Below are 17005 nucleotides of genomic sequence, written 5' to 3' on the forward strand. Positions count from 1 at the left end.
ATGCTCTCTCTTTCCCATTCCCAGCCTTCACACATGAACGGTAGCCTGTACTCTGCAAGCTGGGACTCTCTGAGGAAGCCTGACGGCGAAACGCATCAGGGCTCATGTGCCACACTAGGGCTCCACCCATTTCGTGTACTTGTTTTTAAATATTATATTTTAACATTGTCTTGTATATTTATTAAATCGCCTTATATTGCATCTACTTGCCTATTTTGTATTGTATTGCACTATAGTAGAATCACTTTCTTTTCCTTACAAGCGCTTTCACCAATAGTACTCCATATTAAATTACTCTATATGAGTATTTTGAGTGTACATTTGTCCAAAACAAAATTAAACGCTTACCTGACGTAAAAGTTGCAGACCTGCTGCAGCAGCTGCCCTCCCCATGCATGGTTTGACATTTCTTCCCACTGATTGTCTGCTTGAAGCTCCAACGTGGTTTTGTATTGTTCCTTGTAATTGATGGTTAAGTGGTTTGGAAATTCTTACACTGTTAGGTGATACACTGATTTATATTTATGTGCATTTGGGCTGAGAATTGTTCATTTGCTTTTAGTCAGGGTCACTGAATTGTCGCTTACACACTGTGTACTGACTACCACTAGGTTTAGTCAGTCCAAATGAATTGAGACCATTGTTCAGATGCCTTAAAAATACCCATATTGGCACAAGTGTATTTTATTTTACTCGCTGAAAAGAGAAGAAACTACCGTATTTGCTCGATTATGAGACGACCCCCCCAAAATATGAATATTAAGCCTACCTTATAGGAAAAAAGTTTTACTAGTAAATATGAATTCACATGTTAACTATTTTTTCATATTTAATAAAAACTATGATTGAGAAAAATGCATTTCTTGTTTTTATTTCCTTTTATTTGCCACTCTGCCTCCCTGGTATGCCTTATACACCTTCTATGACTGAGCACCGGAAGGTCATAGAAGCCCTGGCAGAAGTGCCGACAGCAGCGGAGGTTGTCTGCGTGCATCGCACAGATGTTCACCGGCTGCCAGAGAGGAGGATCCAGGTCACCTGCAGCGCTGCGGGGGGTCTGGATCCGAGTCTTGTAGTCAGACCTCTATTTGAGGTCCGATTAAAAGACGACCACAGATGTAATACAAGGGGTATTTTTCAGAGCATTTGAAAAACTTTCTCTTATATTTGAACAAATACGGTACTTATTTTACTAAACAGTCTTTGCATACTTTCCAAATTTTTTGGTAGTCAAAGAGGGACACATGTTTAACAGGGTGTGTGGTTACAGACTTAGCTGGTGTCAGAGCTTTAACAAGGCTGTAAATCTGACTTTGTGACCTACTGATAGCTTTGTATCAAGGACTGAAGAAGAAGCAAATCTGCATTGCATTTACACAATTTCATTTACAAACATGTTTTATATTGATTCTATATACATTATTAAGATCAGACCAAACATTCTGAGCTTCTAGAAATGAGGGACATCAGTGGTTAAAGATTTGAAGGGATTTGGGCCCTACAGAGGGACTATTTCTCACAAAGAGGGACACTTGGGAAGTATGATTTGTTCTATACCGTGAGGAAAGATTGATTCACAAAATCTGATGATTAGATGCGGCCATTATACAGTATATTATTGCTAAATTAACAAGACTGTTCTAAACTATTTTAAAGGTAATTAAGCCTGATGTCTTTTTGGGTCATTTCTATTTAAGTGGCAGCACTAAAGCAAATCAGCATTAATGCAAGCTTTTTGGTTAGCCATATTCGCCACAGGAGGTAATTATACTCCATGGAGTTTCTTCTGCCATCTCTCTTTTATGCTCACATCTAATATCCTCTAAATGTACTAAGCAGTAACAAAGGCAAAATGTGTATACATCTTATTGTGAGCTGTACCTTATAGGTTAATAAATTAAACAAATTCATACGCACTCATACGCACTGTGTGTGGTTATTTATTTTATAGAACATTGACTCCAAGCGTATTAACGTAGTGTTGGGCACTGGAGTACTCACCAGTATAAAACCAATAACAGTCACTATTGCACTCAAACTGGAGTAGATGGCGGGACTCCAAGTGTGCTTGCCAGCGCATGTGCAAGAAAAGAAATCTGGAGCACAAACGTGAGTCTCATTTGGCTAACCGAAAAGCCCAATGGCAGTAGAAATAAATGGATGCTGCAGCCATAATTTGTACCTTTTTAATTTCAAGACATCACCAAAGGGGTGAAGACCAGAAAACACCTTACATGTTTCATGTCTGCAGATGCTTAATCATTGGTCTATGCAGCTGAATACTGTGAGGTGGCTCTTCACGTATGGTGGGCTGGTGGTATTCCCCTGACTGTGTCCCTCCATGTTAGGTCACGTCCTTCCCCACTTCTAGCCACATCCCCAACACAGGTGTCGCGTATTGGAAACCTCTTGCATGTATTTGCTTGCTACAATTGGAAACAATCTCATGACAGCATCCTCTACCAGCCCAGTGCCCTATAGAGCCACTGATATTCAAGGATTATCCGTCTTCTGCCATGGTGCTTAAAAGACTGGTGTAAAGAAAAAGTACTACCAATATTCAAAAATTGATCAAATGGCACATATAGTGTTTCCTGCGTTCTGACCTATGTCAATCAAAGTGCAGTAATAAAAAGGAATCCTCCCATATTCCCTGAGCAGCATCTTTTATAAACCTGGTTGTGCAGTCCTTTGATAACTCGGTGTCACAGTGGCTCTTATAACTAGTAGCCCATTGGGCATATTTTTCGTTTTCTCGGTCATGGCAGATACAGACGATATTCACAATCTACCCCATGTCCTTCTACAATAATGTGCTTGGAAACTGAAGGTAGTTGAACACAGTAAACCCATGTTTCAGAGGTCAGACTCAACCGCAATTGTGTGGCAAATGTCCTAGTGGCACATCGCCACATACTGCTGGATACGCTTAATCCTTAACACACTTTAATCCTTTTTTTAACATGAAAAAGAGTATCGCTGTTAGTGGTTAATACCTTTTCATGGATTAGCATGTAGTTTTTTTTTTGTCAGCTTAACATACAGAGCTAAAATGATACTGTTGGCATTTTTGTACATCATCAACCTTGATTTATTAAGTATTGCATTATTTGCTACGAGTCTGTGATGAACATAAAGAAATATCTTGGTGTTATTTAATTTCTTGCTTCTTAGAATACAAAATCACACATGCAATTCCCTAAAATGCCTTGGATTTACAGGTGCTTAATATGAAGTGTTGCTTTAATCAGACAAGTACGCATAAAACAAAGTAGAAGGCCTACACACATTATGGATTTGGTCACACTGAAGCTTAAAAATGTTTGGCGTGTGTAAGACTGTGGGGGTATTTAAGGGGTAGGGTGAGGGCACATCTTTCGGGGGGCGTATTGAGAATGGGCTTGTAGCCCTGAAAGTTTGCAAATGTGGCTGATGCGATGCAATTGATAAGGTGACACGGTGAGTATGCAGTTATTTTGGAGTGCGTGATACTGATATTGGTCTGTGTTTTATGTGTGACGGTGGTACGCAGCACCCACAAAGAAGGTGTGATGGAGATCTGTACTGAGCTTAATTGCTCAAGGGATTAATCCTGAGATTTAGTGTAGGGTGCAAACAGATCTAGGTTTATTGGGGACAGCACAGATATTTATACACACACATAATTATTTTTTTTTTTTTTTTTTTTTTTTTTTTTTTTTTTTTATAATTCTTTTTATTTATTTATAACAAATAAGAGATATAAGAGATACAAAATATGAAAACGAGAGACAAAACACAAAACACAGATAAGCATACAGTATTACTTCGACGTCTTACATACAGTTACTCAGTAATTTCTTATGATAAAGTTAACTGTTTACATCTTTATAAGTTCATCCTTGATGCCTAAGTGGTACAGACATAATACAATACATTATTTAAAATGCTGTCTGGGTCATTGGGGCGAGCGTTCACAAACATATCCCAGTTTTTATTCTCTCTCGATATTATAATACGGTCAACACCAGTCAGGTTCTACATTATTGCCCATTGCAGGGGAAAAAGGAGAAAAAATATAGGACAAGTAAAGTAAGTTAATCTAGAGCTTTCTCCAAATGTTTTAGCCAAAGATCCCATGAAACAGATTTCTTTATAGAATAGAAATAAGATTTATATAATTGTCTTTCCATTTTGATCTGAAATTTCAATTGCGTGATAGCCGCATTCCAACATATATCAGTATCTTGTTTCCATTGCCGAGCTATTGTTATTTTTACAGCGATAAAACAATGGATAATTAGTTGTTTTTCTTTCCAGCTACAATTTGGCCATTCTAGATGTAACAGAGCAGATGCCGGAGATCTATTAATAGTTTTTTTTGTTAGAGTATATACTAAATCGAACATCTTAGTCCATACTTTCTTTATTCCCTGACAGCTCCACCATATGTGGAGAAAACTGCCCTTATCTAGTCTACAGCGCCAACATAAATCAGAGCAATTAGAATACATCTTATGTAATCTCGTTGGAACCAGATACCACCTATTCAGAATTTTAAATTGTGTTTCTGCCAAAGATAAAGAATGAATTGATAAGGTGACATCATATAAAGATTTTTGCCAATTTTCGAGGTCAATTTCTATATTTAGTTCTCTTTCCCAGATATCCACAATCGATGGTTTTCTTACTGCTAAAGTTTGGATAGAGTTAATTAAGTCTCTACATTTAGATAACACTCTATCCACATAATTACCCGAAAAGATCCTTTGAATATTGGGCATAAGCCCCTGATTAACTGTTATTATCTCTTTCTGTATAAAGTTTTTAATCCTCAAATATTTAAAGATATCTGAATTATTTAAGTGATATTCTTGTGTTAATTGTGGAAACGTTTTAAGTCCTGATGTGGTCATAAGTTGATCAAATGACACTATACCTTTGTTTCTCCAATCATCCAAATTTATGTTTGGAATAAAATATTCTGCGGACTTAAGTTTTGAAGTAATTGGGATTCCTTTCTGAAGGTTTAAAGATCTCTTAATTGTTATCCAAGTCGGAAGTATTTGGCTCATTATCATGTTTTGTTTTCTTATCTTTAAGATGTTTTCAGCAGTTAAAGGATGCCATATAATACCCGCCAGGTACTTATTACCGCCTACTTCTGACTCTATATCGTACCATCCTTCATTAATAGAGTCTTCCAATTGTAGTCTATAGATGTGTACTAACATATTTGCTAAAAAGATACTTTTAATAATAGGAAGGCCCAGGCCTCCATATTTGGGTTTTCGAGCCAATATGGTGGATTTCAGTCTTGGCTTTTTTGCCTTCCAAGCAAAGCCCTCAAAACTCCTCTGGACTAAATATACACACACATAATTAGATCAGGAGTATAATCCCATCAACTAGGTCTGTAAGGCAGCCCAGCGCCTCTATACAGTTTTATGGCCAGCAATGCCCCCTGACAAAGGTTTACTGTTTTGGGGTGATCCTGAGGGAGTGGTGACAATCCCAGGATACCGACTGGGAACCTCCCCGGGAATAGTCTGTACGGTAGCTGACCAGAGCCGAGGCTGGGTAAACCCCGGTGATAAAACAAGGTTTCCCAAGTAACCACCTCTGATAGTGACCCAACACGAGCACAACATAACCCCAAATGTTGGTGGGCGTTGCAGCAGTTCCTAGCCCAGTTCCTAGCCACCATATAGTTCCATGGATTGGTGACTTCGTCAGGTGTTTCTGGCCATGTAGAGCTGCCATAGCCGGCTCGTCAATGGAAGTCTGGTTAGGGCAGATCAGACTGGGTTTTCAGGTCACCCTGTGCCCCCACTGAGCACAATGTGATTTAGACATAAGAAGGAGCAGGGCAGGCAGACAAGGAGTCTTCCCCATGAATCAGTCATGGCCCCCCTCTCAAACTTACACCTAGCCCCATGTGTGGTCAGCTTCAGGGGGTTACCATGACAAGCAGCAATGTTGCTAGTTGATTATTAGGGAATAGTAGCCAGTAAATGTAGATTTAGCTTTGGGTGGGGGCTACACTAAATCTGCAATACAAACACTACCTTTTGTGGACTGCATTTACAATAATATTCAGCCAGCCATATTGCTAGCTGAACTTCATGGGAACTCTACTGGGGATTGGTGTGGTTCACACGGCATACTAATAGTTTTCTTGTTGACTGCAGCTTACATGATATACAGTCAGCCATTATTGGCTGAACACCATAGGAATTGTAGACTGGAGTAGTTGTGGCTTATCTTTACCACCTCAGATATTGTAAACTAAAGTTCTCATATCATGTTTCCTATTAATGGGTAACTAAAATCCCACCTCCTACCAGGAGCTCCTCTCCTGAGACAACAAAGGTAGGCAATGGGAAGTGGTAAAGAGTTATTGAGCTAAGAGAGGACAAGGGTTGGGCAAGATGCCCCCTCTGTACAACAAATCCTGCAGAGCCCCATGCTTGGATATTGTTTGCTGCTCTGTGTCTGCCATTTTGAATTTTATCTTGCCTTTTCATCTTCCCTTAATACAGTTCCATATCATTTAAATTTGGCTCTGTATTGAGCCCAGTTGAAGTATGTCTATGGGTGTCCATGAGGTTGTAAGGGACATGAGCATAAATTCATATACATAAATACTTAACCAAATAACTACACACACTGATAAATAAAAACAAACACATGCTTGGATGAAACAGGCCGTGGCTTTTATTTAGTTTATCAAACATACATACTTCAATGTAACGAAATAACCTTTCAACCATTGTAACATAAACATAACAAGCCCTTGGCACAAGCCCAGGGCATCCGTAAAATCACATAATCTTGCCAACCGCCATAAAAGCCAGCCGGCATAACTTAAACTTACAGTTCCCCCTAGAGATATAGGGTAACTATACCCCGATAAAAGCCACGACAAAGAACAATAATATAATACAGGGTGGGTGGGAGGGCGCATCTTCATTAATTCCTCCATGGAGTCTTCAGCTCACCAGCCTCGCCACTGCTCACCAGACTCAGAGGTCAGTGCAGTATCGGCTCAGCGGTTCGCCAGGTAAGTGCGCAAAACCCTCACAGCAGCACTATTTATAGGCGGTTTTCCCGCCCATTGCGCAGCGCGAGGCGCCCGCGAGGCAAGCACGCGGCAGCACGCGACCACTAAAAGCGCGGCAAGGCGCTAACGCATGCGCAAACGCGCAATTACTTACATAACCTTCTAATTTTTTTTTTTTTTTTATATAAACTTCTGACCTTTCCCTGACCCCACAGCCTATCCCTAGCACTAACAACCTGACCTTTATTTGCCCCCACAACCTCATGCCAGCCTGCCTTATGGTTGCAGGCTTTATCATGAGGTTGTAAGGGACATGAGCATAAATTCATATACATAAATACTTAACCAAATAACTACACACACTGATAAATAAAAACAAACACATGCTTGGATGAAACAGGCCGTGGCTTTTATTTAGTTTATCAAACATACATACTTCAATGTAACGAAATAACCTTTCAACCATTGTAACATAAACATAACAAGCCCTTGGCACAAGCCCAGGGCATCCGTAAAATCACATAATCTTGCCAACCGCCATAAAAGCCAGCCGGCATAACTTAAACTTACAGTTCCCCAACCGCCTCAAATGGGCTCTAAATGACCATTTGAGGCCCTACCCCACCACACCACGGCCTGTTCAACCATACATTGCAAATCTACATTCAATATGTCATTACCAATATCAGACAGATGGACCCCATCCTGTCTATAGAAACCCATACATCCACCTTCCAAATCTGTATGCCTGAAAGAAAAACCTCCTACCAATAACATAAATTTTTCCATTGCTCTATTGAACTTGCGACGCACTCTTTCCAACGCCTTTAGTTCTGGCCTCTGAAGCCACAGAAGACGTGGAATAACCTCTGACCATACCAACAACACATCATGAAAACATTCTTTAAAACATAAAATTAAACTTTTACAAAACATTATTAACTCTAATGATTTCATACTGCCCATATCATTTCCACCACAATGTATTATAATTGCATTAGGCCATGGAAAATAATCTATACCCTCCTCTAAGCAATCCTGTAAATTATTAACCCTTAAACCTCTTACCCCTAACCAATAAATGGCAATATCATTTTTAGCAAAACCTAAATTTTCTCCATAGCTTCTTGCTGCTGCTCTTCTTTGTGCCCAAAATATGAAAGAATGCCCAACAATCCAGACTATGAAAGTTGGACGACCTGTAAAAAATGCAAAATTACAACTACTAAAACATAACAACAATATTATAACAAATTTGGCCTAACATATATTTTGAAACGGTTAGACTGCCACCTACCCAATCTCCTAATCACAGATTCGTCTAAACCCAACAAGGCAGCCTCAGTAGCAGCGCCAATTCTAAAGGAATGCGTTGTATATTTTTTATCCGCTAAACCCAACTCTTTTAAACCCAAATTTAAAACCCCTCTAAATTGAAACCTTGTTAAAGGAAAACCTGACTGATGCACTAACCAATTCCCAGCAACCCTAGGCCTGACTACATTAAACGCCTCAGCCGCTCCCACCGGACAAATATCTGAACCCTCCAAACTATTCAAGACAACCCAACAACCTTTAGCTTCCCTATCCGTCTTAGAAGCTCTTACAAACAATTTCAACGAACTGTCACATATGACATCTTTATCCTGTAAACCCGACCCACCATATTTATTATTAGCCACTAATTCGCTAATCCTAAAAGCTCCGAAAAAAGCTGTTACAAAAGCAGCTTTAAATAACCTGCATTCAAAATCATCCCAACATATCCTAGGCAAAACACCTATTAATTTTTCTAATACCTCTGAAGACAGAGGTCTCCTATCATCAGGCAACCTAGACCTATTACCATAACCTTTAAGCACCTGTTTAATCAAAAAATCCCGAAATGAATGCTGCTTACCAGCTAATTCAAAAAAGAAAGCTAAACCAAATAAACATCTCTCTATACTAGACTTCGCCATACCCTTATCAATTAGACTAAAAACAAAAGGTAAAGCTCCATTTAAACTTCCCTCAAAAATGTCCAATTTTTTCTGATGCACAAAAACAGCCCAAGCCTTCCAAGCCTTGGAATAACCCTCCCATGTATTCTTTGAGACAGATTGCACCAATAGATCACTTAACTGGGCGAAGTTAACTCCCACACCGACTCCGGAATTACAATCGGCTCCTTGTCTGCTTGCGGTGCCAATGTCCTGAACAGCTTGAAATTAAAGCGAGATAGCGCATCAGCCAAAACGTTCCTATTGCCCGGTATATGCTTGGCCTTAAGCCATATGTTATGCTTCAAACACAAAAATACTAAACGTCTCAAAAGATTAATCACAGGAATGGATTTCGCCCACAAGGTATTGACTACCCAAACCACTCCCATATTGTCACAGTGAAGCAAAATCCTTTTGTTAACCCATTGGCTAGACCATAACTCAAAAGCAACAACTACTGGAAATAATTCTAACAGAACCATATTCCTAACCCAACCCGCTTCAATCCACGTAACCGGCCATTCCGCTGCAGCCCACTTCCCACTCCAAAATATTCCAAAACCCGTTGCTCCAGCAGCGTCGGTAAAAAATTCCATTGCCGCACTCTCTACAAATTCTTCCTGCCAAATGGCTGAACCGTTAAAATCTCGCAAAAACAAATCCCATACTTTAAGATCCTCTTTAATTTGTTTCGTTATCCGAACCCTATGGTGAGGCATCTTTTTACCCGAAATGGCCCTCGCTATATGTCTAGAAAAAACCCTACCCATAGGCATCACCCTTGATGCAAAATTAAACATTCCTAATAATGACTGAAATTCCTTAACCTTCAACTTATTGCTAATTAAAACCTTATGAATAAACCGTCTCAACTTAACAATCTTATCCGAAGGAAGTTTAAAACACATATTCTCCGTATCTATGACTATACCTAAAAACTGCAACTCTGTAGACGGGAAAACTGTTTTATCACCTGCTAAAGGAACACCAAAACTATCAGCTAACCGTAAAAACATATTCAACATAGACAAACAATCATCCGAATTCGCTCTACCTATAAATAAAAAATCGTCCAAATAATGCACTACTGATTCAAAACCTGAAACATCCTTAAAAACCCATTCCAAAAACGTCGAAAATGCCTCAAAATAAAAACAAGAAACTGCACAACCCATGGGTAAACATTTATCAAAATAGAACAAATTATCAAACTGAAAACCCAGCGATCTAAAACAATCCGGATGCATAGGAAGCAATCTAAACGCCGCTTCGATATCAACTTTAGCCAACAAAGCATTTTTCCCATTAATCTAACCCACTTCAGTGCATCATCAAAAGAAGAGTAGTGCACCGAAAAATCCTCTCTTATTATCTCATCATTCAAAGACCCACCCTTCGGAAATGACAAATGATGAATTAACCGAAAAGTACCAGGTTCTTTTTTAGGTACTAAACCCAGTGGGGATAAACGAAAACAAGAAAAGGGGGGGCTAGCGAATGGACCTTCAATCCTTCCCAAACTTAATTCCTTACTTATTTTGGCTCTTACCACATCTTCATTCTCATTAACCGACTTTAAATTGTCTACCCACACCATACCCTCCTGCTCATAGATAGGTATCCTAAAACCTTCATTAAAACCATCATAAATTAACTTAGCCATCGGACGGTTTGGATACCTGCCTAAAAAGGGGAGCAGACTTGCTACTCTCACCGGTGTCACTGCTTTTGGGAAGGTCCTTTCCTGCATGCAAATTCTTGCGAAAACAACGGAAAGCCGGATGATTTCCGGAGCAAACTGAACATTCATGTTTAAACTTGCAAGTGTTGGGCCACTTACATTGATGCTCATTAAAAGACCAACACAAACCTTTCTGTCTATTAGGTTGCGAAACATTTCCCATTGACCTGAGGCTAGTAGCATTCCTCTGAGGTAACATAATGCTTACCCACGAGCCTACATCCTTCATACCCCATTTCAAAGTTTTATGCACCGACATTTTTTGTCTAAATGTCTCGTCATAGTGAAACCATGCTAAGCCTCCAAAGTTCTTGTACGCTTCTAACACAGCATCAAGATGTTGAAAAAGACCCGCACTACTCTCTTTATGTTTCTCACAATACACGCTTGAAAATATACAAAACGCTTGTAACCAGTTGTTAAAAGATCTCACTACTGGCCTACGCCTCTCTTCATCCTTATCATTCTTTAGCAAAAATTCTTTTGAAGCAGGCAATAACGACAAAATGTCTAAATATTCGTCATTCCAAATTTTTTCCTTGATAGATTTACTTAAATGAAAGCCAAGAGGCGAAACTTCACATGACATTACTTCCTTCATGCAAGCTTCATTAACTACACTGCTTCTCATACCAACATTTTCACTTTGAACCCAAGCCTGAGCTGGACTTTGTTTTTGAAAACCTCTCAAAACATTCACCAATGCTGAAACCGCTTCATTGAAAGTGTTAATAGATAAACCAACAGACTCACCATCTTCACCAGCTCTGCCCTCAGGTCTCACCACGCTCTGTTCAGCATCAAGATGTTCTGCAGCAGCTGGAACAGCCTGTGACGGACGCCTGCTCCGGCTGCTCAGTTGTGTGCTGCAGCCTTCTCCCGGGTCCTCCAGCGTCTTGGACCGCTTCCTCACCTCCTTCACCCGAGAAGCGGGCCTTTTCTTCTTCTGTACGGAGTCAGGAACACTTCTTCCGGGTCTGCTACGTCTCTCAGACGTAACCGCGACCCGATCACATGATCCAGATGAACCGCCGTCACCCCGCAGTCGAGCGCCATCTGGTGGACTCTTCGCCGGTATAAAAACTTCCTCCGGCTCTTCTTCCGCCACTTCGTCTTCTGCACCGCTCGGAGTAACAGCAACCAGCTCGTCCGGACACGAAGAAGCTTGCAGGCAACCGCGAAGCCAGTCTTCACCTCCTCTTCCCGCAACACGTTCCTGCAGCATCTTCATTAATTCCTCCATGGAGTCTTCAGCTCACCAGCCTCGCCACTGCTCACCAGACTCAGAGGTCAGTGCAGTATCGGCTCAGCGGTTCGCCAGGTAAGTGCGCAAAACCCTCACAGCAGCACTATTTATAGGCGGTTTTCCCGCCCATTGCGCAGCGCGAGGCGCCCGCGAGGCAAGCACGCGGCAGCACGCGACCACTAAAAGCGCGGCAAGGCGCTAACGCATGCGCAAACGCGCAATTACTTACATAACCTTCTAATTTTTTTTTTTTTTTTATATAAACTTCTGACCTTTCCCTGACCCCACAGCCTATCCCTAGCACTAACAACCTGACCTTTATTTGCCCCCACAACCTCATGCCAGCCTGCCTTATGGTTGCAGGCTTTATCATTACTGTTTAACACTCCTGTCAGGAGTATTGGAGCTTTTATACTTGCACCTAAAAAGTTCTAATTACATGCTGTTTGTATCTCTACTGTAGTCATTTAAAGGATTATTTGTTCATTCCGTAACTGGAGGATGCTATTCATTCACTATCTGTGTTTATATTTGATTACTTCTGTGAGAAATTGTTTATATTCTCTCAGGAAATCTCTCTCAGAGCCCACATGCCTCGGTAAGCTGTGACAACATTTTTTTCCACTGACCATTTGTGAGGGGTCATTACTGCACGAATCCTAGCCGCCCCACAGTTCCAAGGATTTGCAGCTAACTCCCGGTCAAGCACCAAGCAGGGAGGAAAAGGAATCCAACAAGCACAAGGGGAACACAGAGTTTATGAGCCCCTAATTCTTGGGAAAGTTTGTTAATATACTCCACTGAGTGAAGGGGAAAGACATAGGGATGGGGCACAATACATGCAAACAAGAGCAGGGCCAGAAACCCATGTGGGACAAACAACGTGGTCGCTGGTTACACAAGAAGCAACAGAAAATGCCCGAACGGACCCTCCTGAAATTTCAGGTACTGCAATCAGGAATACAATGGACCTCTGCTTAGTGATCAGCAGCAGTAGGGATCACTGATATTTTGTGCCCTGTATTATGGTGTATTAGTTGGTTGGTTGTATTAAGATTTTTAACAATATAAATCAGGCGAACTGTGACATATGTCCACCGGAGTCTCCATATCATGAGACAACAGAATTTAGCTAGCATGGGGCATGGATGGACATTATCGTGTACATTTTGAAAGTCAGGTAATCTATGTTGTACATACGGTGTAATGCCCCACATTGTGGACTGTGGACTTCCAAACAATGTATCATGGACAGTGGCGTCCATTTTCAGACACATTGTAAATCCCTGATATGAGGCCTCCTGCTGCCTTGGTTCACTTCTATGAAAAATGGAGGCAAGTGCTCAGGAATCCAAATGGTTTATTTTACCATAAAAGTAGACAAAGTATACATTAAGTTGTGTATAAAACATTATTCAATTTTGAACGCTGGCCTTGTCAGCGTAATAATCAGTGGAATTATCAATCAGTGGGAACATTTCATTGGAACCGGAGGCTTATGTGAGATTTGTAGGGCAATAAAGTGATCTAAAAAATCTTTACAATACGCAACAGAATTCTTAACTGAAAATTACATCACTTTACTATTTTAGCAGAGGTGGTGCAAAATGCCATTTACAGGGCTAACTTGTGGCACAATTATATGTCTTTTTCATTAATTTTTACATTCAGTGTTTTGGTTCTCTACTTGTAACTTGTTTTAAATACCTTACTCTGGGGTACCTAACTTAGCTCAATACTTTATACATTTGTCTCCTACTTATATATCACATATTATATATTACGATTTATTATACTGGATTTTGAAATATACTAAACCTTGTTCCAGGAGAAATCTATGAACATAAAAGGAATGTATCTCAAACAATAGTTCAGATTACATACCACTCTCGCATTATTGTGCTACATCACAGCCAGGCTTAGATTTCACCAAGGCCTAGATAACACCAGACTGTACCGATTTAAGTTCCCAACCAACATGAGTCTTCATTTAGGGAAAGAGTATATGGAATATGCATGGCCCTGAAAAATATACTGGCTCCAGACAGACCTTGTGGTTAAACTGTTATTTTGGCACGTTTCATTGTTAGTCTGACATATATTAATACATTGCACATGTATCATGCATCTGCTTCATTCATTTTTTTAAATCTGTATTAATATATTCACGTAAACAACTCTTCTTCTCTCCATTACTTTTATGCACCTCACTTGTCTTCTATGGAAAAGCATGCGACTTACGGGGAGGTTACACAGACAGAAGGACTCTTATTGTGACACAACCACCTCCTCCCTCCCAGATAGGAACTGGAAAAACCGAGCAGGCCAGAGAGAGAAAAATCAGTGCGTTGGAGAGAGAGGCACACAGAGAGAACTAGAGACCCGAAGTCAGGGAAACGCCAAACCTAAACCTACAGAGAAGAGAGCTAGACAGATATGTTAAATTAAGGAGGTTGGACTAAAAACTCCAAATCAGAAGACAGAGAGACATAAACAGGCCTGAACTATGGTATACGATATATACTGTATATGGGGTCAGTGAAAAACTAGGAGGTTTTTTTACCAAAAGGCATGAATTGACTTGCAGGTAGACAGACTGGATAAATAAGAAATGATAGATAGACAGACAGACAGACATGACAGTCCTAGCACATTTGGATCTGTGAATCAGTGTAACCGCCAGTCTGGGGACTGGAAGCCTACAGGCAGCCATCCAGAAGTTACGGAAGTACAATTGACATGGTGCTCTCTCAGCGGTAGGCTCACTCCTTTAAAAAACAACAATAGAACCAAGACTCGTGGGAGACCTATCTGTGTTATAGTAAGGCTACAGGTAGATTGACAGGTTTCTTAGATCACACACTCTTTTGGGTCTGCTCACTAACATGCAAGTTTTAAACCAGTATCAAACCTTTCACCTGGGGCAGTTTCACTGCCATGTAAATTGCACCTACTCGTGTAGGGTATTCACCATGGCCCTCCTCTACCTTACACCCTGGTGAATTCCATAAAAACAAGTTGTTCTTCATTTTATAATCAGTTGAGGACTCTGAATGTGCCGCAGCTGGAAGAAGCTGGGAACTATACTCCCGAGGATGAATCTGTAGGACACTCCCAGTCGTGACACTTACCCTGGAAATCCATTTCTTATTCAAATAAACTAACAGTTTTTCTTTGTCCATTAGAACACCTGAAACCAAAATTGAATTGTTCCTCTCCTTTTACAAGCACCTTGTTCCTCGTTTTTTTAATGACAGAATCTTCTTCTGCCAAAGGCAAGAAAGAACCTGGGAAACAAGTTAGCTTGGACTCAGAGTACAAGAGCCCTGTTTGAGTCTAATTTTAATTGATTATTTAGTAGACATATATGTTTGGTGGCCTGAGTCGTGATGCATTAGTTTAGAAAGACACCCTATAAAAAAAACAAACGTTCATTAGAATGACTGAAAGAAAACCAGCGACCCCACCAGGAAAGGCATTGTTAGTAAAGTTACTTGTTAAATACCTGCGAAACAGGTCCCAAAAATACAAGATCTAATCTACGTTCATAGATGGACTTGGGCTCTACAAAGCCCTTTAACCCTCTGAAAGCCAGAGGTCTGGACTTATATTTCCCCTTGGGAAGTCAGGACAATATTCATAGTTTTTCTGTTGTTCTATTTAGCTGACAATGTTATAAGCAAGCTATTTAAGTGTTACCTAAGGAAATGATTATTTTTTCAGGACACATTCAATTTGGCTAGTTTTAAAGGAAACCACAAATCCCATTGATGTAATGATCAATTATACAAACACAGTATGGGGAGATATACATCTCCACAACTCTCATATCCCTCATCATTTTACTGATTGAGTGCATGGCACTTGTAGTTCACAAAAACTAAAATAAAAAACTAATAAATATAAATGTGCGTGTTCCACACAACAGATAACTAATATACCAGGTGCCAACTACCAATGTTTAGGTGGCCCATAAATGTGTACAAAAAGATCAGCACTCAAGTGAACAAAAATTACTAATCAATACTACGTAGACATGGTAGTGAAATATAATAGGCATGCCACCAGCTAAGATCAGTCCCAAGTCAGACTAAGTCATTAAAAAACTTTTGTGTTATACTGTGAATCAGTGGGTAAAGAGGGGTTTCCCAAGCTCTTTAAATGTATGATGACTCCTGTATAGCCTCAAAGAGGTTGGGGATTCCCATACAGCAAAATGCTGCTCACCAAATGTTATAGGGGTGTTTAACATAGTAGATATAATAGATAGTTGACTTCTTTGATTGCAAGTATTCTTACTTCTGGACCCATGAGAAACGTCAGTCCCAGAGTCCACAGCCTGGTGATTATTGATCCATAATAGTGTATATATAATATATCTAATTTCAATTAGTAAGGAGAGCCCCAATAGTAAAGACCATATAGAAGATAACTGTCTGCAATAAAGACTATATAGAAGATAACATAAAATACTTTGTGTGTGTGTTATAATTTCTGAAATGATAGTGCTCCCTTTCACCAGGCTTTCTGGTTTGTTTTATAACTGTATAAAACTCCTGGAATCCATGCAGCAGAATAAATAACATAAAGGAGTCTAAAGAGTGAGTTGGCCAAGAATATCTAAAGATGAAACTTAGCACCTCACAGCCCTTCATCAAACCGGTTTACATTACCAGAAACACATTGCTTGTTTGTGAAAGTAACACAAATAAACTTATGTCGACTATCACAGATTGTGCTCTTCAGTGCAGTTTCCAGCAAAGTCAAAGCCCCTGAATTTGTTGCAATGAACAGAATTTAGGACTTGGCCATTAAACTGTGAACCTTATTGAGTACTTTTGCTCACAGCAGCTAAAGTTTTCTATAAGGTCTGTGCAAACTAACCACAGGTTTATCATTGGCCAAATTCTCTACCTACACATATGTACATTATACAGACTGATGGATATTTCCAGGAGCCCACTTGCTTCTTTGATTATCAAAATCCAGTA

Source organism: Spea bombifrons, chromosome 12 (assembly GCF_027358695.1).
Source record: "Spea bombifrons isolate aSpeBom1 chromosome 12, aSpeBom1.2.pri, whole genome shotgun sequence".
In the NCBI taxonomy this organism is placed as follows: Eukaryota; Metazoa; Chordata; class Amphibia; order Anura; family Pelobatidae; genus Spea; species Spea bombifrons.